The sequence below is a fragment of the Sciurus carolinensis genome, chromosome 5 (assembly GCF_902686445.1).
Source record: "Sciurus carolinensis chromosome 5, mSciCar1.2, whole genome shotgun sequence".
NCBI classification, from domain to species: Eukaryota; Metazoa; Chordata; class Mammalia; order Rodentia; family Sciuridae; genus Sciurus; species Sciurus carolinensis.
The window spans coordinates 104,045,223-104,070,093 of record NC_062217.1 but is presented as its reverse complement, the minus strand read 5'-3'; the positions used below and the strand labels follow the sequence as shown (position 1 = coordinate 104,070,093).

At 37.2% G+C, this 24,871-nt stretch overlaps 2 pseudogenes; one reads left to right on the top strand and one right to left on the bottom strand.

Moving 5' to 3' along the window:
* Positions 1–9,527: 9,527 nt before the first annotated feature.
* On the bottom strand, positions 9,528–23,838 carry LOC124985886 (phagosome assembly factor 1-like; annotated as a pseudogene).
* Positions 19,095–20,011, top strand: LOC124985887 (UBX domain-containing protein 8-like; annotated as a pseudogene).
* Positions 23,839–24,871: the final 1,033 nt, after the last annotated feature.

The window sequence follows — 24,871 nt, the reverse complement described above, 5'->3', positions numbered from 1 at the left end:
AAGTGGCAAATTGTTTTTATGTTTAACCTTTAAACAAATCAGGCTCCAACCCCTAGAAACACATCCACACCCAAAATTTTCTCAGTGTAAAAAGTAACAAATTTTACATGTACCCTATTGATAACAGGTCCTATAATAGAACATTAAATGATAGAAATAAATCACCAATAAAATTTACTCTTTATGAGTTTAAAATTACCATTACAGACAAGTTTAGTTTGGAGAATAGCAGCTTGATAAATTCCCTGCTTTAAAACTTGTATACCTGGAAAATATGAACACATTTAATATACAAAGAGTGACATTTCACAATTACCTTGACACTTTTATCTTACCAAATTTAGTTTTTAAAGAAAAATTTAGACTCTGTAATGTAGTACAATACTCTAACAGTTGCTTAACCATAATTGCATAAACCCCAATTTTTAAGACTAATTGTTCTAAAGAATAAAACTTAATAGACACAAAGTTAAGAGTAAATTAGTGTTTCTAAGAAATTCTTGTCATTTTACCATATAGATTAAACTTTGGTTTGTATTAGAACATTAGTATTTCACCTTAGGAAAAAAAACCTTAAATAGCTTTAACTGTGTCACATACATACAACCAACTTAGTTACATGCAAACTTATTGAAATTTGTCCTTGACTTACATAGACTTTCTTAGCACTTACTTAGACCCTCATGTATTTTATCACATAAGCACTTTCTTACCCAGAAACATTTTGTTTTTCACTAAATACATTTCCATATCTAGAACCTTTTATTTTTTTTTTCTTTCCTATCTGTTGACCTTTTTGTTCACATTCTGAAACAACTTTTATGAAATTTCTTAATTTATATAAATTATTCCATTTTAATAAGATTAAATATTTTGTTATTTATAGTACTCTAATTGAAACACAGTTGAAACCTTTAGAACCCTTTGTATATAGAATTATACCTGTTAGGACATAACTCTTAGTAACCTTGTTTTTAGTTTAGTGATGATACAAAACAATTTTTCTACAAACACATTTGAGTAATCCCATGCATGTCAACTCTAATTCACTTATTTTCTTAAAAAAAGCCCAAGATATTAGACAAGTGTCCTGAACAGTATTTGCCATCTTTTTCTTGTTGGAGGAAAGTCCTAGGAAAATTGATGTTAGACATTTTATTAACATCAACATTTTATTAGTTTGACCACCTAGAGACTTGCGAGTTATTTTCAAGACATTTTATTTCTATTAGTTTACCCATTTTAAATCAAACCTTTTTAAATCACGTGAATTAAAGTATTTGGATCCACTTTTAAATTTTAATTTTAGGAGCGCTCAGTTTTGATACAGACAAAACATGACACCAGACAGCACGACATACACATAACACAAAATCAAAGGCCTTGAAACTTTGTAGGTGAATCTCCATTGCAATGTAACAGATGTTCAAAAACTCTAGTTGAATTAAAAAAAAAATAGAACTGATCAAAAAAGTCATGAGCTCAAAAAATTATAGAATTCAAAAAAAACAAGAGTCCTGGAAAAATGATATGGCTGTTAAGTATGTTAGTAAAGCACCATAAAATTTACTCTTTTTGCCTTTTTTTTTTTCTTTTTTGGGTTTGAGACTGGTCTCCTACTGAACCTTCAGGCTTTCTCTATTTACATTTCAATGTAAGCCTTGACTGAGATCAGGATCTGAAAGGGGCTAAAATATGCCAGCAGAAACTTGATGCCTAGGCATTTTAACCCTTATTCCTGGTTAGTAATCAATTCAGGTTTGGACGCAGAAAATTGTGAAACAATTATCTCCCAATACTTGTGGGGACTGGGGCTACTATATCATACTCCTTACTAGGACATGCCACTGACGGTTGGACTGGTTACTCCCTCCACACCGGTGTATGTGGGACCTCATGGCAGGAGGACTAGGTGGGCTGGGTGGGGAGAAGTTGGAGGAGGAGGAGGAATTAAGAGGGGGAGAAGAAGGAGGCGTTTGAGTTTGCAGGAAGAGCAGAGAAGCGCAAGAAAGAAGAGACTTGAAGATAAGGAATCCCTTTCCATCTGCCCGCTCGCTTGTGGAAGCCGTATGCCAATATCTTTGGTAGCCACAATCCACCTTCCCATGGAGTGAACTTTCATCCCTGCACAGGCCAATTTGTGATCGGTAGTCATTCCTTCCCAAACTTACTTTTTAACATTTACTTGGAAGGCCATACAGGGAGGGGAGAGGTTAGAGTCTGTGAGTTCTTACCCAGTATCATAAAATGGCCACTGGGAAGATTTCCCACAATCCGGAAGGAGGAGGGTGAGGGCTTTCATTGGAGTCTGATGTGGCCCCAGAATACAAGATGGCAGCAATGAGCCTCTCCAGGGTGGTAGTGGGCCCTCCCTATGTGTAGAGGCTGGCTGCCCTCGTGGTTCCTCTACCTTGGGAGGAGCGGATGGAGATGGATTGGGCTCCTCATTAAAGGTCTCCCAACGTTGTTTACTATGTGGCAAGTTTCTGGAAGGAGACGCAACGGGAGGAGCTGGTGATTCTTTAGGCGGCGGCTCTTTGGGGAGAAACTTGGAGCCCCCTTTGGAAGGTCCTGGAGAGAAGCCAGGCCATAAGGGCAGATAATGTAGGGCAGACTCCTAATGGGGGACCCTTCCCTAAATTGATTTCCCTCTTCTTAACAAGTTGTTCTACACGATCCCAGGTGGACCAGTCAAAAAGATTAGTGGCGGGAAGCCAAGGGGCCACCCAAGTAAAGGTGTCCCAGGCTTTTTCTGCCTGTGCATCAGATCACTCAAGGCCCCTACTCTTCAGCATGAGTCTAAGAGCTGAGAGCGCAGGGTCATCATGTGTGGTGTGTGTTCGCCCCATCTTTTCAGGGATGCCTTACCTTGGAACTCGCTTGGCCCGATCTGCCGGTACTTTCGGTTTCGACACTGCCTCTTTGCTTTGGCTGCGGTTCAGCCTTGAGGGGCCTGATGTTGGGCACCAGATGTTGGGATCTTAAGCCCCCTTGCTCTTCTCGACCAGTGACAAGAGAAGGGACACTCCCCAACAAGGTCAGACTGGGATAGGTAGGGCTGACTGACCACCCGCTCCCAGCCCTCCTGGTGGAGGACAATCAGACGCATCAGGGAGACCTGTCACAGCAGGAACTCGTTTATTAAGGAAATCACACAGCTGTTATGTAGGGTGGGGGCTAGACAGGAACCAATCAGCTTAAAGGTCAGCAAGGCATGGGGGGTTCACGCAGGCAAGAGTCCCATTGGACTATATGGCAAGCACGAGCTGATCACGTTCGCGGAACTGTTGTTAACCAATCCCTGACAGTGGTCCGGTTTATCGTCATGAACCTTTGAAACCGCCTTTCAGCCTTGATTTTGCTCACTTGCCAGGGAGTAAGGAGTCAGCCTGAGTTAGTTAATGTGTCATTAGTCCCAACAGCTTGTATTCTTGATAATTGCTATTCTGATTTCCTAACATTGCTTTCACTGGTGATACATGGCATATTTAAGAAGATTTCTAATACTAATTTGAGCTCTCATTTTGATACCGCCGTTTACCGGTGACGAGTTCTGCTTCTTCTAATGTTGAAGATTAAGCACTAGAGAAGCACGCCAAGGCAAGCATATTAAGCAGGTTTATTTAAAGGGAATAATACAGACTTCTCCCGGCAGGGAGAAGGGGGCCATGGCTGATGTTCTAAAGTCCCAAGAAGTGAGCACACCCTGCATCTTTTATAGGTTAAAGTCTCTTTTGTTCTCCAGTTCTTTCCCCCCTTATCTCTCCTTCCTGCCTTGTGACTAGGCCCGGTTTTGCATAAGTGAGAAGCCAAGGGCAGGGGGAGGGCCAAGGTGATTCAGGCGGGTAAGGGCCAGGGGGCATTAATTAGCAGCTCCTTGTTTGCAGTCCTTGATAAAGGCAGGTAAATTTGGTAATCAATGGGCTCTGGAGATCTTTGATATTCCATTCTTCCAGGGGCAGTCTCCAACTTCCAAAGGCAGATGGCTTCATGGCTTCATTTCCTTGAATTGACCCGATTTTCTATTTCTACACTAACTACCTGTCCTTAATTCTGGCTTCATTTTATGATTCTGAAGAAGTGACTCCTTCAAGTAGCAAGTTTTCCATTAGTATAGGTGTCTGCTTGTTGAAATTATAGGGGTTTGAATTCCATGGATGAATTTAACCCTGGAACTTTTGTTGGTAACTGTGCACTGTCTGATGTGTTTTATTTGAATGCTTTGTTTCTTTGATTCAGCAGTGCTTAATTTGTCATTTGCTTATTTGGTAAATATTTATTGAGTACCTGGATGCCAGGCAGTGGCCTAGGCTCTGAGTTTATTGCAGTAAGCATATTTCCTATTTCTTATGTTTTAGTGGGGAACATAACAATATACACATAAACAAAAATGTAATAATATAATATAAGATAGTAATAAATGCTCTGCAACAAATGGTGGGCAGACAAATGTTGAGATGCTGTTAGTGTTTAATTTTACATCTGTGGGGATTCCATGAATTCATTTAATTTACTAGTAATTAATAGAGCAACAATTTGACTTTTACACTTTACGCATGACTCATTCAAATGAAAGTATTAATCTAAAAAGATGAGAATGTGTTCATCTGCATATTAGTGTATGTTTGTATCTGATTTTTAAACTAGCAGGGTTTTCTTGGACAGGTCATGAACTTTTTCTCCCTGAATTTGTCAAGTCTGTAATGAAATACCTGATCACTTTTCTAATGAGGATACAATAAAATTAAAATGTAAAGAACTTGTATGTTTTCCTGTGCCTTGGTGTTAGTCACCATCACCAACCTCATTACCAATATTTTTGAAGCCTCTTTTATCAGATTATGTCATTGCTTATAGTGTAAAGAACATTCTAGAACATCTTTACATTTGTATTTAATGTCACTGACATTGTTCCAGTACCATCCAGCAGGGATTTTTGGTTTTCTTATATATACCTGTTTTTACATTTCAAAATACCTAAATTAAATAATTGGGTTTTTGGATCTCAAAAGTATTGAAATTTCAAATTAAAGCACAAATCAAAGATCTCACCAACCTCCCTCTTTCTTTATATAATAGAACACATAACTGCATTACATAGGTGAAAAGCAGAGAAAAATATCTCATAAACCACAGATACACAAATCCTAACAAAAGACTAGCACACCTATTTAAGCATTCAAACTCATGTCCTCAGGAAGCTTTCCAAAATTGGTCACAAATCATACAATATCATTTTAAAATGAACATGATTTATTTCTTGTACTTTTTGAGTTGAAAGTTTAGTACATGAGATTGCCTAAAAATATTTTAAGAATGGATCAAAACATTGCGGTATTTATAATAACGGCATTCTAGAATTATGTCTTAACATTAAAACTGGTTTGGTTTCACCCTGACGGTTTCCAATTCTGTGCCCTTTAATATTCTGAGGATGAATTGTCTCAGCTATAAAAGTCAGCCTAAATGACTCATATCCAAAGTACACTCTAATCATGGAAGATGAACAGCTTCTGGAATGTCAGGACTAAGAATTAGAGACTTGGAGGGGAGAGGGTAAAGACTTGAAAAAAATTTAGATTTTTTTTTTATCTTAAATACTATTGTGCTCTGCAAGTTATTTGAGATCCCATTGTCAGTCAACTAGCCCCATAGAAACAAAAGACAACCAAGATCAAGCATGAAAAGTGAGATATTGAAAATTTGAAGAAACATTCCCAGGTTGCATTGCTATAGTCGAGAGTGTGTCCTGTAAAATTCATATGTTGCACTCCTAATCCCCATTAGCTGAGAATGTCACTTTTGTTTAGAGAACAAATCTCAAAAGAGGCTATTAAGGTAAAATGAGGTTATGTGTGTAGGTCCTTATCCAAGCCTGGTGTTCTTCCACAAAGGACTTGTGTCACTTACTTGTGCACAGAATTTATAAGCTATATTATTTTTATTACAAAGTTCACAGTAAAAGAAGAGAAAAGATGGCCTTGTGATCACTTCCATTCCATTGTGTAATACCAGTGCTGCAGAAGTTGGAACATTGGAAGTGAGTGTCAGTGTCAGAGTTCTCTAGGAAATACAACAAAACTAATTAGTTGAAAGGCCCTAAGAGGAAAAACCAAGATTTCTGGAAAAGGAGAAATTCTGTCTCAAGAAAATAGTTAATTCTTGCCTGAGCTTCCTGCCTGATCTAGGGATTTCCATCTTGACAAAGCCACAATTCCAGGAGTCCTTTTCTTATAATAAATCTTTTCTCTAGGAGTATATCTTTTGGCTTTAAGATCTTTCAACTAATTAGATGAAAAGTAACCACACTATTTTTATTGGAACATTATAATTATACATAAAATTGGGATTCATTATGATCTTTTTGTTCAATCACATTATTAAAGGTAATCTTACTTAATTCATCTAATATAGATGATAAACACATTTACAAGATGACTTTATAGCAAAACATAGATGCTTTATGATTAAATAGGTAGGTAATATGGCCTACCCTAGTCAGGTTGACAAATATAACTTGCCACAGAAGTGTGAACTATCTAGAAATATAAGTGACTATTTCATTTGAGAATTACACTGTGATTCTGACTACACCAATTCTACTTGATAATGAATTTCAGTTGACAAACCTGACTTTATGGTATGATTAGTAAACTGAGCCAATAACTCCAATATTTGCTAATTTTGTGAAGATGAAATATATAGCATAGCCAATACAAAAATGTAATGCTGAAAATTTTAAGGCGTGGGAAAAACTAAAATGAAGAATTGACAAGCTAAAATCAAAACAAAACAAAAAGATGGAAAAAAGAAAATTTTAGACATAAAAGAGTATAACATAGAGATAAATTAAGCATAATTGCAAAAAAAAAAATCCAAAAGAACTAGCTGACTTTTATGTTTGCTAACCATATTAAAGTTTTGAATTAAGAAGATAGATTACTTTTGGTTTATTAATTTAATGCATTATTCTCCGTTGAGGAGAACACATTCACATTTATGTTTCTATTTTGCAGCTCTGGTCTTTTTAAAATTCTTTTATGATTTAATATGCACTGAAGTGATCATTTTTAAATGTTCCCATCTTCAATGTCATATGTCTCTGTTTTGGTTCCCTAGAAATCCATTCCACCTGACAAGAGTTACATAGAATAAAAAAGTTTAGGGGCTCATGATTTCAAATATTTAATCCAACAGAGCCTACACCATTGCTCTTGGGTCCAAGGTGAGGCCAAACATCATGGAGGAAGCCTCCTTCAAAAGAGTTCTGCTCACCTCATGACAACTGGGAAGCACAGAGAGTGCAGGAAAAGACAATGAACATTTCAATGGCATGGGTCCAGTGACATATTCCTCCAACTGTGCCACACCTGCTTACACTTACCACCCAGTCAGTACATTCAAATTAGGATAGACTGATTAGGTTATAACTCTCACAAATTAGTCATCTCACCTCTGAATATTCCTGCATCAACACAGGAGTTTTTAGTGTATATCTTAAATTAAAACCATAACAAACAGAGACTAAGTGCTATTAAATTGATTTTTTTTTTGGTAAAATAAAGCATTAGAAGTCAACAAATCTTAATTCTGCCTCTGAGTTCTCAAATAATGGTTCAATAGAGAGAAAATGTATATGAACTTCAAATATCTCTTTACAATCCAGAAGGAAATGGACCTGAAACACTGGGGCTTCAGAAACACTTGCTAAATAACTTTATCTGCAGCTGAAAATTTCTCTATCTTGGTCTCATTAAGCAATAGAATTTAGGGCTTCACAATAAAGTGAAATTTTACAAAGAATAGAAACATTTTATCATGCGTGCAAAAATGACAAGTAGAAATTGATATTAAATACCGGGCATTCATTTCTTAACCTCTGTCCTAATAGTACAAGATTTCCATAAGTTAGAAATTTAGTTCTCCTTCACAGAAGATGTGTGATTTACACAGAAAGGATATTTATAAAAAGTCTATTCTAAACTATTTCCAACTGTGCCGAATACATGGCTTTACTTATAAGAGCAGAGTCAAAAGAAGTGCATTTATTTGTAATTCCACACTAAATAGATTAAAGTCAAACTAATTCTAGCAGTTCATACTTGCTTCTATGCTCAGGGTATTTTTTTTTCTATCTTCAAATTTTAACTGTTTAATATTGAAGCATCTTGGGAGGAAAAGGGATAGTGTTATAGGACAAATCTAATTGACTCATTTCCTCCTAATCTTTCAAGTAGGATGAAAATGCTCAGAATCATTTTCTGTACTACTTTCAATAACTTAGCATTATATAATGGATAAAATACTAATTATTTGAATGTAATCTTGCTGAAAATTCAGTTAGCCTATTTATTAATTTTTCAAACCTGACAGGAAATTGATGAAATAATCAAAAGCTGTATTTACTAGATAATTTACTAAAAATTCACTAAATATTCAGAGACATAGTTACAGAGGTTAGTGGAATGAAAATGGATAGTAAAACACTCAAGGTAATGTAATATCTAGAAGCTATTTGCATACCCAGAAATATAGGAAATACTTGACTTTACCATAGAGCAGTAAATGTTAAATTTATGCAAATAGGGTCACCCATATGTAATACTGGCCATAATGGAAATTGGCCAATGAAATAACCATGGTTCATCATAGAGCAGGAAGAGTAAATACCAAGGAATATTCCCTGTTCTTTGTGCAAAATTGTAAACAGAGAGGAAAGTTGTGGATATCTTCTAAGACAGAGATGTCAAAACAGTGAATACTACACACATCTGAGTAAAATAACCCCAGTGTTATATTACATACAGTTAAAACAGTATATATCTTAATATTCAACATGAAATATTTTTAACTTGCATAAAGCTCAGAGGAAACAAGTCTTGCTTAAAATTTATTTCATGAATGACCACACAGATTTTAAGAAATATGCATTTCATAGTTCAAACAACTATAATTTATGTTACTTATTTCAACAACACTGTATAAGGGAGGAATTAATTTACCAGGCTGACTACTAATATATATGCTATCTAAGATTCTATTTCTCTCAGGGGAATAGCAAATAGTTTTTCTATCTCTAAATTTACTATGAGAAATTATATGGTCCCTAAGCAAAAGATTTAATGATAAAATGTGGTAAGAGCTAAAATGTGTTATTTGATATTGAAATAGCACTATTAAGCAAAAGATTTAATGATGAAATGTGGTAAGATCTAAATGTGTTATTTGATATTGAAATAGCACTATTAAAAATTTGTGTTAAGTAATATCTACAATTAAATTTTTTTGGTGACCCCTTTACTGCAAAATATTTGGATACTCATGAAATATGACTTAAATCTACATATGAGAAGAGCAAGACATAAACCACAAATAAGATGTGGTTCCCTTGAAGACTTAAATAAGCTGTAGAAAAAGAACCATCAGAGATAAGCTGGTAAGGGTAGGAAGCTACGGCATATTCATATATACAGTACGTCAGCATGCTAAGAAAGATTGATTGGTTCCAGATCAGTGAGATTCTTGGCTCCTTACTGGAGCATTTTTTTTAATTACAAAAAAGTCATATTTACAAAAATCCGTACACACATTTGAAAAACTCACAAAATTTTCATCTATGTATCACAAGTTGCTAAACCAAAATATTAAAAATGGGATAAAATTATACATTTCTCTTCTTAATTCTTTCCAAAAAGATTAATAATTTTTAAAGCATATATATACTACTTTCCATTAGACAGACCCATGAAGAGACCAAGCAACCCAACATCCCTTGAGGCCCCCAACATCAAGCCATGAATGGCCTGGCCAGAGGACAATGCCCAGGTTTGGGGCAGGGAGTTGGTCCATAGTACGGACAGAATGCTAAAACACAACAAAAGAAGGAAGATGTCTTTGGCTAAAACTTTGGCATTAAATAAAAGAGGCAAACAGCATGGAAACATGCAGCCCTGCCAGCCAGGCTGGGCAGAACAGGGGCACAGGAAACCTTGAAAGCTGGCTCCAGGAGTGGTGGGAACCAGGTCCGAGCACATACCTGGATGGTAGAAAGCTGTTTCAACCACTTGGGTGTGTTTCCTAGGTCTGGTGGGGAATGGGTCCAAGAAAGGAACCAGGAAGGGTAGGTAGGCCACCTTGGCCACAGCCAGCTCATCAATAACTAAAGTGGATGTAATGCAAATGTTGTAACTAATGGACACGCTACCTGCTTGCCGTAAGGGTCACATGGCAATGCGGGGCCAAAAGCAGGACTTTGTCCTCATCCTGGGTGCCTATGTCTCCAGCCACAGAAAGAGCCCTGAGTTTTCCCAATGTGTGCGGGACAGGGGCTGACGTGTCTTGCTTCCTTACATGTTAGAGAACTTCTGTGTCCAGATATCAAGGATCAAAGTTTGTGCTTCTCTTTGCAGTCTGTGTTCCCTGCTGGCAGCAGCAGGCTTAGGATGGACAGAAGAACATCTGGGTCCTTTGTCTCATGGCAGAGCACCCAGCCTGAGTCCCACCTCAGAACATCCCAAGAGCCTTTCAACACTGGCAAGGTGTTCAAGAATACCCACAGGTGGCACAGAGACCCACTGAGCAGGTTGCAACACACAGTTCCATGGGCAGATGGGCAAGGGTGGTGATGTCTCTAGGGGAGTTCTGCAGTTCTCAGGTGGGCACCAGGCCGGCGGTGGGTGCATACAGGGTCACTGAGGCAATGTAGTTGTTCTGCATAACCTCAAAGATCATTTGCTGAAGACCAAAGCAGAATGTGGAGCCAAATGGTTTAGTGTTGTTTGGGCAGGAGGACCTGTGCAAGACAACAGGCTTCTCTACAGGGTGGCCCAGGAGCTCCTGGATATTGTCCCACTTGCTGTAGGTCGTACATGTTTCTGTTTGACCATCTGCATTTTCTTTCTTTATGACTCGTGAGATCTTGAACTCACAGCGGTGATAAATTTAAAATTATAATGCCCAGAGTAATTGGTGTGTAGGACTAATTTCTTCACTTTGTATTTGCATCGAAGAGGATGTCCACCCCAAGAGTGAAGTAGTTAAAAAAGTAGTCATTGCACTTGGATGGAACTTGCTTATGAAGGGAAGGAGAATGAATTTTCATCTTGTCTTCTGACTTGTAGAAGACCTTGTGTGGAGAACCAAGCATGCTAAGAACATCTTGGCAGGAATCACCAAAATACACTGAGCATTCAAATACCCACATTTTGGCATCTGCTAGTAGGCCAGGCCCACAACCTGCAGCAAGTAGGCGAAGTCTTAAACCTGAGGATCCAGTTCCATCTTGAAAAACATCTACACTCTCAGCATACACATTGCCCAGGAAACAGCTCAGGGGCATCACAGGAACCTTGATATCTTGTAGACTATTTCTGCTGTAGATGTACATTCATTTTACTGTTGCTCCGTGGGGTATCTGGAGAGAAGCTAGACCATGCGCAAAATTGGGCTCATATTTGGGAGCCTCAGTCCATGAGTCTAACTGAAAAGAGAAAGACAGGCCTCTGAAGTTGAGGTGGAAGAGCTGTTCAGCAAAGTTGTACGCTCCCAGATGGGTTGCGACAAAAGACTGGTCAATCTGCTCAATGGTAGGTGCAATGGCCTGAGAGTTAAAATGTACTCCACAATATTTAACTTTACTTTTGTCAAGTCATATACTTCGTTTACCTTAAGTCTTTGATTGAAAGCATCAAACAGTAGTTTGATCCCGTCCTGAGTCAGGTAAAGGATAAGGTCATGGCTTAGAGGACACTGCTCACTGTAGAGAACCTGGAAGTTTTTGATGATGCGACAGTGCTTCTGAAGAATGACTACTGCCTGAGCTAGATGCATTCCCAGCGTGAATTCCCATTGCTCCCTCCCCAGAGAGCATTCAGGCACCACCTCCAGATCCAGCATTGGTTCGGCTCCCTGGGCCCAGGCGATCTCCCTGCGGTAATGCAGACAGGACCGGACCTAAGGAAACAACGCTGCAGCTGACTCGCCGCCCCGCCAGCCCGTGATGGCCCAGCTTTTCACCCTGTTCCGGGGCTGCAGCAGCTGCACCGGCCCAACAACACCATAGCTCACCTCACTTCACCTCACCAGCAGCAGCTGCAGCAGCACTAGCGCAGCAGTGGCAGCGGCAGCGGCCACTGGAGCATTTTTATCAGTTTTTGTTGTTTGGAAATTTCTGATTACACAATTTCCTATGTTACTTTTTAATGTGTAACTTAATCATTTTAATTATTTTGAAAGAAAGATTCTATAATCTCCTAATCTAAAAACAGAATAAATAGAAAATGCAGAAATTAATCAAAGAAAATAGCCAAAGATGTAATGGCTGAGAATTTTTCTTGTCCAAAGGAAGAAATGAACATACAGAATCAGGAATTTGAAAGATTATTTTCCAGGATAAATAGAAGAAGAGCAAAGATAAAATGATTCTAAATCAACAAATATAAATGGTTGTTGAGTGACTCTGAGACTGTGAATCTAACCTGGAATTTAGGTTTCTAGCTATATTTTTGATCTTGTCAGTAAATGCTCAGAGGTATGTGCTGTTCTGTGAGGTATATAAATCTAAAAAAAAATTAGATATATAAATCGAAAAAGATTATTAGAATACCAAATGATTTATGAGTGGTGACAGAGCAATTCAGAAATTTATTGGGAAAATATTTTCCAAAATTAAGAAAATTGCCTCTTTTTTCCCCAGGGGAACCATGGTTAGTGTGATAAGATTGCATGGTGGTCCCATTCCAAAGTTGGCACAGGTAGAAGGACATTACTGATAGGCTCATGTATACCTCTCACAGAGGTATATAGGACTGCCTAGACTTCCACTGTCCCTGCCTATCGAATTAATGGTTGTGCTTCAGAATGACTGTGTATCATTAGAACCAGAAACTACATGCATGCTGCTTTGGAGTCAGATGTGCCTGGCAGCAATGGTACCAAGGTGTCTTTTGTAGGCTTAAGAATTTTCTAATGTGGGGCTAGAGATGTAGCTCAGTGGTAGAGCACTTTTGCAAAGCATGTATGAGGCATGGGGTTCAATCCTCAGAACCACATAAAAATAAATAAGTAAAATAATGGTATTATGTCCATGTACAACTAAAGAAAAATTATCCTAGTGGCCTTTATAGAACCAAAGCCAAATTTCTTAAAGGTAGTTCTTATTATGTGGTAAAATATAAATAAAACAATACAAAAAAAAATCACCACCTAGCATTGGACATTTTTGTACATTGTCACACATCTTACAAAGTATAAATTAGAAATAAAAATGTTCCACATGATATATATATATACAATTTTTTCTCAATATTATCATCATGTACTGCAAAATAGTATTTTGTGACATTACATTCCTTAGTAATTTTCAAATGAGTGGATTAAAAGCTCATTGTATCCCTTACTAACCAGTCGTATAAAACGTAACTATGGCAGTTGAAGAGCCAGAGCTGGAATCCCTACTTTCCTCCTAGTGCTGACCAGTCACTTCACATTTCTTGTGGAGAGACCCTCTTTGTTGCTAATAGAGGGTGTAGAGGTCACATAAGGTTTGCCAGGTGGGCATGTCCTTTTGCAGTCTCATCAAGTTCAAACCAGTAGGCCTAGGCTGGGTTTCTTAGGTTTGCTTTGGCTGGGACAAATGTTCACTTTGTCCCTGGAGATGGGGTTCTGTCCTGTGATGGATCTGTTGGAACTTCAGATTTTACCTATAAATATGCTTGTTGAGTGGCTCTGAGGCTGTGAATCTAACCTGGAATTTAGGTTTCTGGCTATATTTTTAATCTTCTCAATGCTCAGAGGTATGTGCTGCTCTGTGAGGTATATTCTAAAAGGAATGTAAAATAAGGATAGTGTTACCTGCCTTAAGGAATGATAATCTTGTTTGGCAGATGGGAGAAAGTTTTGGAGACAATTAAAGTGTATTTGCCAGTGTGAAAAAAAATGTCTGTCATGGAAATTAATTTATTATGAAAATAAAATTTTGCCTTAAGTCTTTTAAAAAAGTAAAGAAAGTATAGGTTTAGCACATAACAATAATATTACTTCAAAAGACCATATATAAAGCAAAGATGTTTAGAGTATCAAAAAATGAATGTTGTAGTAGATTTACATTGCAGACATGTCTATTGTCTAAATTTGTCTATTGTCTAAATTAAGAGGAAAATTTTCCTGGAAATATGATCTGAAATACAAGAGGGAGTTAAGGATAAAATTTTAAGATCATTTTCTCTTCAAATCAGTGATGTCACTAAATTTTAGTGGATATAGGTATAATGGAAGTGATTATGTTATTGGATAATATGAGCATGTATATGTAGGATGTAGAGATTTGATCAGTTAGTGGTAAGTATGAACATATATAATAAGCCCTTAGCAGTAATTAAAGATGGCAGGTAGGTCAGAAAAGAGTTCTTTAAGGCACAGATGGTGTAGTGATCTTTATTGACTTGACTGTCACTTTGCAAGTAGATAATTTATTTGAACAGGAGGGATCAAGGTATCATCAAGTTAAGAATAAAGTTAGACTTTTGTGAAAATTGATTGAGTTTCCCATAGAGTTTGGCTAGTTTCTATTTAAGAATCATCTTGGCCCGTTCAATTTTTCTGAGGACTGACAGTGGGAAGTACACTGTAGCTTTTGTGAGAATAGAAATGCTCATCACATATCCTGAATAACCTGAGCAGTGGAGTGATTTGCTCAGTTACTAGAAGGAGCTGAAGAGATTCATTGAAGGGGAAAATAATTTTCAGTAGCAGTATAGCTACAGTGTTGGGAATGGCCTGTGTATGAGGAAGACCTCCTAGATATCCTGAATATCCTGATATCCATAGTAAGGTCAGAAATGTCATTGGAAAGTTGGTCCAGAGTTAAACAGACTTTTGCTATATTGGAAACATACTAACTTCAACTCTGGAAACAAAGGTTGGAGGAATATTAATGGCTAGTGAGGAAGTGAAAAGGTACTCGGGGATGTTGGGGGAAGAAATGAGAAATTGTGATTAAGTCATTGTGATTGCTAACTACTGCTTATTAAATTTAGGTTACTACTCTCCCAAAGGAACTGGCAGACTGTGGTGCTTTCATGATGATTCCATTTTAAAGGTATGACTTCTGATTTTTGTGACATGCATTCCTAGGATGTAAATCTGGCATGAGACTGGGAGTAGAGTTACATATGAAAGAATGAAGAGAAAAATAATTATTTAAAGGTTTTCTTAAAGCGTATGTATTGGGAAGTGAAGGAGAAATCTATTAGATCTTACAATTTGAGTAGTATTGTGCAATACCAACTTAAATAGAAGTATGGGTAGCAATTCCATGCACTAACAGTGAAGTATTAGAAAAAGAAATGAACCAAATAATTCATTTGCAATAGCTTACAAGCAAGAATAAATATTGAGAAATAAATTTTACCAACAAGGTAAATGATCTGCACATGGAAAACTATAAAATATTGATGAATGAAAATGCAAACTAATTAAAAATATTCCATACTTATGGATATGTATACTACCCCAAATGATTTAGAGATTCAGGGCAATCTCTACCAAAATTCTAAAATAGTTCTTCACACACACACACACACACACACAAAAAAAAAAAAAAAAACTATCCAAAAGTTCATATAGTGTAGGGAACATTCCTCAAGGTTATTTGTCAGCAGTCACTGACACCATGGTTTAAATAAACCAAACAGTTTGGATGGAGAAACTCAGGAAAAGGTAAAGACTCGCCATGGATTATAGGCCTTTGCGGTTACTGAGGCTGAGCTACGAGCTGAGGGAATGCCTCGCTCAATAGGCATCACAGCAAGCTGTGGTGTGAGTGCGCCTATGTTGCCTTGCCGCATGCTGTGTGCTGGAGCTTGACCTTCCCCCTGTCCTTTGTCTCAGACTTGTTGCCAGACAGAAGCACTTAGGGATAATTGGTTTGTTTACATTAATAGGATGTATAGCTTACCTATAGGTTGGTTCTGTTACATTTGAACAAGCATCTTAACCTGATTGAATAATGTACCTATATGTGTCTTGTACAATCATAAGAAAATTAGATCTGTGTCTTCTGAGCCTGGTCTCCCATGTCTGTGTTCATTGGGAGACATCGCCGTCCTCATTCTCACTGGGACCTCTGTCCCAAATACCAACAATATAGTAGCGCAAAATATCCTGAAAACCTAAAGCATTCATGAGTAAAGAAAAAAATGCAGGTATCACACTAGTTGTAATCAAACTGTATTAGAAAGCTAAGGTAATTAATACAATGTGGTAATGATACAAAAATTAAAAAATGGACCATGCAACAGAATCAAAAACCCAGAAATAAATCCACACACTTATGGTGATTGATTTTTGACAAAGATGCCAAGAATATCCAATGAGATATGGGATGTTTCTCTAATAAACCAAATAAATTTTCTTTGATTTAGAGAAAATTGAATATTCAAATTCATCATAAGGAATTACATATGTTACATTATAGTCAAAAGTCAACTCACAAATGTAGGTTCCAAAACTGAAAATACTAGAAGAAAGCTAAACAGAAAAGTTAACATCCAATGATATTCAGATTTGAACATAAACATCTAGGCTACAAAAGCAAGATTACAAAATTGGATTACATCAAATGAAGTGGGGTTCTGCACAGCTAACAATTAATAGAATGAAGAGAAAAATCTCCCTAAAATTGGAGAATATCTTTACAAGAATTTATCTAATAAGTGTTTAATATCCAAAATATCTGAGGAACTTAACTAAAATTTAAGAAATAAATAGCCCAGCTGAAAAGTAAGCAAGTGACATGAATAAAATATTATCTTATTATCTTCATCAAAACTAAAGATGTGTGAATAATGAACAGTAAGGCAGATTAAAACCATGATGAAATATCACCTCATTCTTGTTAGAAAATATACTATCAAGAAGACATGTTTTAGCCTTTTAGTCTCAGTGACCAAATATCCTGACAAGAACACAGAGAGAAGGAAGAGTATATTTTGGTTCAGTTTCAGAGGTTTCAGTCTATTAGATGGCCTACTGTACTGCTCTGGGCTCAAGGCCAGGGAGGACATCATGATGGAAAGGCATAGAGGAGGAAAGCAGTTCAGGACATGACAGCCAAAAAGTAGACAGCTGGTTTCCTCCTCAGGTGCAAAATATAAACCCCAAAGCCATACCCTATCTGCCTACAATTACTGCCCAGTTAAGCTACATCAGTGGATTAATCCATCCATTTGGTTAAATCTCATTACCAATCATTTTCACCTCTGAAAATTCTTGCATTGTCTCATACAGGAGCTTTGGTGGACTATACAAGGAAAAAAGAAACTAAGTATTGGTAAGGATATGGAGGGATTTTCACAATTTTGGTGGGAATGCACATTAGTATTGCTGTGCAGATGTTACTGAAAAATAAAAACACAAGTATCCAAATAATCTGTAAAACCCTTTGGTTATATATTAAAAGTATATAAAGCTAATATCTCAAAAATAGCAACATTTTAATGCTCATTTCACCATTATTCACTATAGTCAAGATATGGAATCATCTTAAATGTCTATCAAAAGATAAACTGATAAAATTTGGTATGTACTTAGAGCAGAATACTGTTCTCTCTCTCTGTCTTTTTTTTTTTTTTTTTTTTTTTGTGCTTGGGATTGAATCCAGGGTGCTTAATCTACAAGTCACATCCTAGCCTATTTTGTTTCCTTAATTTTATTTTTATTGATTTTTAAATACCTGCATTTTGTTTATTTACTTTTATGTACTGATGAGAATTGAACCCAGTGTCTCATACATGCTAGGCAAGTGCTATGGTGCTGAGCTACAACCCCAGCCCTTTATTTTTTAGACAAGATTCTCCACAACTTTCTAGGGCCTCACTAAATTGCTGAGGTTGGCTTTTGAACTTGCAATCTCCTAACCTCAGCCTCCTAAACTGCTGGGATTATAGGCACATGCCACCATTCCTGGCTACTATTTCAGTCTTAAAACAGAGGGAAATTGGTTCATTTGTGATAACATGAATGAATCTGAGAGACGTTATGTTAAAAGTGGAATAAGTTAGGCATAAGAGCACAGTTCACGTGTATTCACTTTTATCTTGAATACTAAAACATATGAATTGAGAGAAACAAGAAAGAAAATGGTGTTTATTAGAAGTTGGGAAGTTGGGGGATGGCAAAAATGTTGGTCATAAGGTACAAATTTCAGTTACAGAGGAGGAATAATTTTAATAAATCTGTTATATATAAAGGTGGTTGTGGTTTATGACTCAATTAAATATATTGTACATTTAAAAATCACTCAGAGTGCAGATTTTAAGAGTACTTATCACAAAATAAATGTTTAAGTAATGCATATGTCCTTATAGTTTGACTCAGCAATTTCACAATGTATTGGATATCATGATATTTTACACCATACACAGATAGGATTTTTATTTCTAATTAAATTTTTTAAAAAGCTGCATACTAATAAAACACACACATAAGTGAGGTGAATCCACAATTGAAAATACCTAGCCTAAAATAAACTGACTTCAAATAAAGCTTTGACTAATATTTCTTTAAATAACTGAATTTATAGTTAATAGCACTTTAGTACTATTATCTAATATAGACAAACACCAGAACTATGATAATAGTAAACATATTTGACAATGGGGACATTGACATATCTTTTGAAAATTCCCATGAAACAGTTTCTGAAAAAAAATTATTTGAATGATATTTTACTCTTACTCCTTTGCCCTCGGAGGCAGAAGCAACACATTTTAGTTGAGGATGCTTGCCAAGCTGCTTATCAATAGTAATGTAAGAATCTTCCTTATTTCTAGCAACTCTCTCCAAAGAGTGAAAGAAAGAAGAATCCTTTGTGATTTCTGGGAGATTTATGGAAAATCTTAAAAAGAATTTTTTCATTGAAAAGAGACTTATAGTATAATTTTGAATGGGAAAATACATATTAAAATTTGTCAACACATTTGAACCTTGATTAAATAAGATGCTGCATTATTATGAATAAAATACTAGGTTACCTATTCAATTACAATTAATATTACAAAATATTCAATTACAAAAAATATTAAATGTAAGGCACCATGGCTTTGCAGGTCCTTGGTGTTGTCTTCCTCTCTGTGCTCCCACTTTTGGGTCTTGAGCTCCCGAGTGGGATCTGAGAACTATGATTTAAAGATCTCATCTTCCTTGCAAACACAAAGCCCTGGGTTCGATCCCCAGCACCAAAAAAAAAAAATAAATAAAATAAAATAAAATAAAGATCTCATCTTGCTTTGTGCCTGGGTTTTCGTACTGCTGGCTCTTCTTTCTTTAATTATTTCCATGACTTAACTCATTTAAATCTCCCCAAGTTTATCTGAAAGAAGAAGAGAATGTAAACAGACAAAAACTTGTGAGAAAACAAAAACAAAAACAAAAACAAAAGCAAAAACAAAAACAAGAGGTACAGGGTGAAAAGGCCAACAAATACATAGAGAATGTTTTAAAAGCTCACCAGGAAATGAGATTAAAGAAACTGGAAGAGTGCTTTTATCAAATGATTGGTAAAACTTGGAAGTTAACCAGTAATCACAGACTTGGGGATGATGAAGAATTGTTGCTTGAAAAGGCAAGTTAGACATCTTTTAAAACAACTAACAGAGAAGCTGCAAAGAGACTGAACTTGCCTAAGCCTCTGACTAAAGTTTCCTACCTGCTGAACAGCCCTCACAGAAGCAGATTCCTGTTTTACTTGAAGAACCTTCTGAAGCAACTGAAAAAGTATTACTGTTGCTCTCTGATGTCTAAATGGGAATGTCCTGAGAGAGGTTTTTTAAGTCTTGGAGTTCACAGATCTTATCAGACTAGATGATGAAAATTTGGTACTATCCATCCCTATATAGCCTTTCCATGTCCTTTCCCAGAAGGCCCCTGGAAGTGAAACGAGATGGATCACTGGTTGATATAGGAATAACTGAATACTGCACTTAACATGGAAGTGAGTGAGCAGAGCAACTAAGAAAGAAATAAGAACTACCTGTTCTACTTAAAATCAGTTATGCCATGACCTTGCAGGACAATAAAGGTTTCACATTAAAAAAAAAAAAAAGAAGAAGAAGAAAAGAAAAGAAAGAAAGTAAATGTAAGAGGTAACATGTGTATAAAGGACTCACTCTTTCAAAAGTAAAAAGGTTTTGCTCTTTTAAATAATTAAGAACATTTAGCTGGGCATGGTGGCTCAGCCTATGATCCCAACAGCCCAGGAGGTTGAAGCAGGAGAATTGCCAAGTTCAAAGCCAGACTCAGAAATCACAAGGCACTAAAGAACTCAGTGAGACCCTGTCTCTAAATAAAATACAAATTAGAGCTGGGAATGTGACTCAGTGGTTGAGCACCCCTGAGTTCAATCCCCGGAACCAAAATAATAATAATAATTAAGAACATCTTAGAGTCAATATCCAACACAAGAAATTATACTAAGATGGAAAATCTTTCCACATATTTAGATTCTCATAAAGTATAGAAGAACCTTTGCAAACTCTTACAGAAAAACAATACTCCAAGAAATCTTCCTATTTTAACAGAAAAAAATCAAACTATAATTTTGTACAAGTACATATTTGATATTAAAATTTTTAAAAATTTACAAACAAATCCATTAAATTTTAGCCTGCTTTAACCAGGAGAAATAAAATTTCATCTCCAAGCATCTTCTGTGACCATATTCACTGAAGTTTTTGCATGTAGTATTCTCAGCTTCTAGAAGCAGCATTCATTACACTTTATAGCAAATCTGTTATTTTTCCTTAAGAAAAACACTCCCTGAATTGTAGGTTGCATACAGTGTTGTTCCTGTCTTCAGCTAATAATCTAAATCATTTTTACTGAGTATAATTTAAACCATTATAGCTTCTCTTTCACAGAGAAAACAGAGATGAGAAATTATGAACCATCATTTTTCAGCAGACTAACAGATCATGAATATCTATCTCACACACTTTAGAGACATACATGTCTTTTTATTACAACTCCTAAGTTCTAAAAAATGAATAAGAACATTAACAGACACAAATATATGCACCAAACACAAATAAAAAGTAAAAAAAAAATTCAACATATTAATATCAAAAAGTTTACAAATCGATGTTGCATACATGCAAATATATATCACACTTTTAGAAATCATCTATAATTTGTAAAAGAATATTTAAAACAACCACTTTAAATCCTTTTGAACTTCAGTTAATATACAGGCAATTAATTGAAGTGAATTTTAATTAATTTCCACAAGTGATTTGCATTTTATTTATTTTTTATTTTTTATTTTTAGAGACTGATTTTGATTCACTGTATACAAAAGGGGTACAACTTTTCATTTCTATGGTTGTACCCAATGTCGTTTATTTTATTTTTTTTTTACTTTTTATTTAATAAGTTTAGTCGAATCCCATATTTTTATTCTATTTTTGGGTGGCACAAGGTAAAAATTTCACCAAATTCCTAGAATACACATATTTTTAAAAATTATAAATTGTGTCCCAAAATTTGAACTCTAGGGAATTTTATGTGCCATTAAATCAAAAGAGTAACACCATCTGTAGAGATTTCACAATTTAGTCAGTTATAATCAATGGTTTTGGTGGAAAGGGCCTGGGAAAGGTATCATGAGACCTCTTGAATAATTTTGATTCTGCTATTAATTTGACATCTGATGTTGGCCATCGCTTAGCATCTCAGCCTTCATTTTCCTCATCTACAAAATGAAGAGAACTTATTGAAAGGTGACTGGGTGACTTTGAAAACATTTTTCAGGTCAATGATTCTTAGCTGATTTTGCTTCCACTTGATATGTGATCTTGTGTTAACCTTGTATCTATCTATGTTCTTTCCTCATCTAAAATAGATACAGGCCAAATCCTCATTATAATTACAATAAAATCTAAGATTTTAAACCAACAAACTATTTTCAAGTCAATGGTCTAAACTCTTGATCATTAATCAATAGAATCAAATTCCATAGCAATGATAAAGTTGAACATCTTAAAGTTTTTGCTCTGTAACTTGATTACAATAAAATGTAACATAAAACATAAGAATATGTTTGGTTATGAGGAATGATAATAAAACATCCCATCTTTTTTATAGCACACAATCTGGAGAAGAAGGGAATAAACTACATGATGAGCCTGAAAACAAATTCAGATTATCTTTTTAACAGCCAAGTGGAAAGAGCACCATGGTACTCATTCTGGAAACCAAACAACACTGATATAATGGTCATGAGCCTGTGATATAATTTAAATAAATATACACTTTTATCTAAATGCAAACTTTCATTGTTGAATTTATAGAATGGTTTTAAAAGAAAGATTTCAAAGTTAAAGTTATTAATTCTAAGTTCAAATATAAGAATGTAGACATGCTAGAATTTGTGTATGCATTCCATTTAAATAGTCTCTTTTATATTCTCCTTCTCACCGAAAACAAAACACATTTGAAAACTTCCAAAGTGGTATCAAAAGCACATTTTCTGAGAAAAGACAGCTTCATAATATGTAATATGCAGGATTTCAGACATACAAAGAAAGATAATAACAAGGATAAAACCAAAGTAAAGTTGGGAGAATTCCCATTCTCCTCAAGAATATGTCTTTTCTGGGTGGTCTAAGCAAACCAGATACAAGCAATTGTAATGATTTAACTAAATACAGTACTCTGTTCTCATATATAATTAGAACCCATTCACATACTGTATAATTTTTTGGTTATTTATATTTCTTTTATTTCCTTTAAACTGCAGAAATCATTTTGATTACTTTCATAGTCACTTCATGAGATTCTGACGAAATCATTGGGAGTGTCAAGGACTAAATTTAAGTTGTCATGTAATCTAGAACACAAAAACCAAAAAAAAAAAAAAAAAAAAAAGAGGAGGAGGAGAATTGAGGCTAGGAACACAATACAAAACACTAAAATAAAGTTTTCTACAATTTAAATTACTCAAACTTAGAAAATTAGGATCATCAAAGTGAGTATTCAGGTTCAACCTATAAGGAACATAGATATGACCCAAGAGAAAAGGCAGCAGGCTCAAAACTTTAGTGAGCAGGTAGGCTTTTACAGAGGTCAGCTCACTGAGGCAAGTAATCCCAATACCAAATTATTCTCCCTTTGAGAGACAGTATTGTCTTCACAAAATGAATCTCCTACTTTTCCATCCTTTCATGCCAGTCACATACATATATTCCATTTTCTCTTCTTCTGTCCTCAGATTATATCAATAATTAGAGCCACTGCCCTGGGTGAGCCAGATACCAGTCAGGGTCACTGAAAAATGTCACATCAGGATGAGGAAGAAACAAAGACATTCAAGCTAAAGGGAAAAGTTGGAACAAAAGAGTAAGGAAAACCACTCAAGGTGAAGGTGATACTGGTTTGAGGACGAGGTTCCAGAATCCTACGAAAAAGTGAGCATGTGCCCTTTAGGTCCCATCTACTAGAGTAAATCTCAGTTTGAGTTAGAAGGGGAGTGGAATGGTGGGAGGATGGGAGGATAGGGACCAGGATCCCTGTGCTTACCCCTCCCCCTCCCTCCAGATAAACTGAGAAACTCATCTCTAGGGAGCTCCCTTCTCTCTACTGCTTGTCCTAGAGGCCCTTGGTGGCAAAGAACAGAAGTTGGAAAGGAATTGGGAGAATTTGAAGCAGCAGGAAAGGTCAATTCCGGCCTTACCGTGGCAGCTCCAGATGAGTAGGCGTCCTCAAAGAGGGCCCACAGCCCCACAGCCGGACTGCAGTCTCCTCCAGCGGCCAGTCTTGCCTGCGGGTGCACCAAGCCCTGCCTTGTCCTCCTCATTGCCAGGGTCGCCACAGATCAGGTTGGGGGTCGTGAAGATGTCCAGAGCCTCTTGTTGGGATTTGGCACGTAGGTCATCCAGCAGCAGGGCAGCGCCTCCTGGACAAGTGGGCCGCCCACGTCAGTGGAGCAGAGGAGCTTGCTGGCGCATTCGTAATTGAGCACACAGGCAAAGAGTCCTGGATGCCCGTCAAATAAGAACTGCCGCCTGCAGGGTGGTCGCTGCCGCCATGGGAACTGCAGTTGCTCGCGCTGCCTTCCAAGCAGCCACCGGGGCCCGGGGACAAAGGAGGCGGTCATGGTCAAGGTCGTGGCGTAGTGGAGGGGGCCAGGGCTGCAGTTGTCACCCGCCGCGGTCAGGCAGTCGCCCTGGGGCTCCGAGGCGGCGAGAAGAGCCAGGCGCATCCCTGGCAGGGTCTTGGTGCTGCGGTAGGTTTCCCGTTGGTTGCCCCCGACATTGAGGTTCACCCTCTCCTTGTTCTCGATCTGGCCGGTCTATCTCTGTGGCTCAGACATGACTTAAGACCAAGAGAAAAGGCACTGCTTTGGTTTCCGAAGGGACCAGGTTCTCCGGGCAGCCGGACCGAGTCTTGGCGGCCAGCTGAGTCCCTTCTCCGACCAGAAGCTACTTGTTGGTGTTTTCCGGGTTCAGGTGGTTGAACCGCCTCTCTGGGCGCTGAGGTCGGCGAGACAGCCCCTGCTGCCCACCGGCCGCGCTACCCGCCTTCATTCTGTGATCTGTGGGTTCGTCCATTGCCAACCTCTGCGCGTCACCATCGCGCGGCATTGGGCAGACCACGGAGCTCTGGGCGGTTCCAGCGGGCGCTGCCAGACCCGCCCCGAACCGACAGACCGGCTGGCAGCGACTGGAGTGGAGGCTAGCCTTGGTCAGGAGAGCTCCACCCACTCTAAGGTGCAGGGGCCCAGCTTGGATTTTGGTCTCGATTTGCATTTTAAATGTGTCTAACGCTTTGTTTTCTGTTTTTGTTTCTTTTAGTTTAGCTTGTGTAATTGTTATGCACT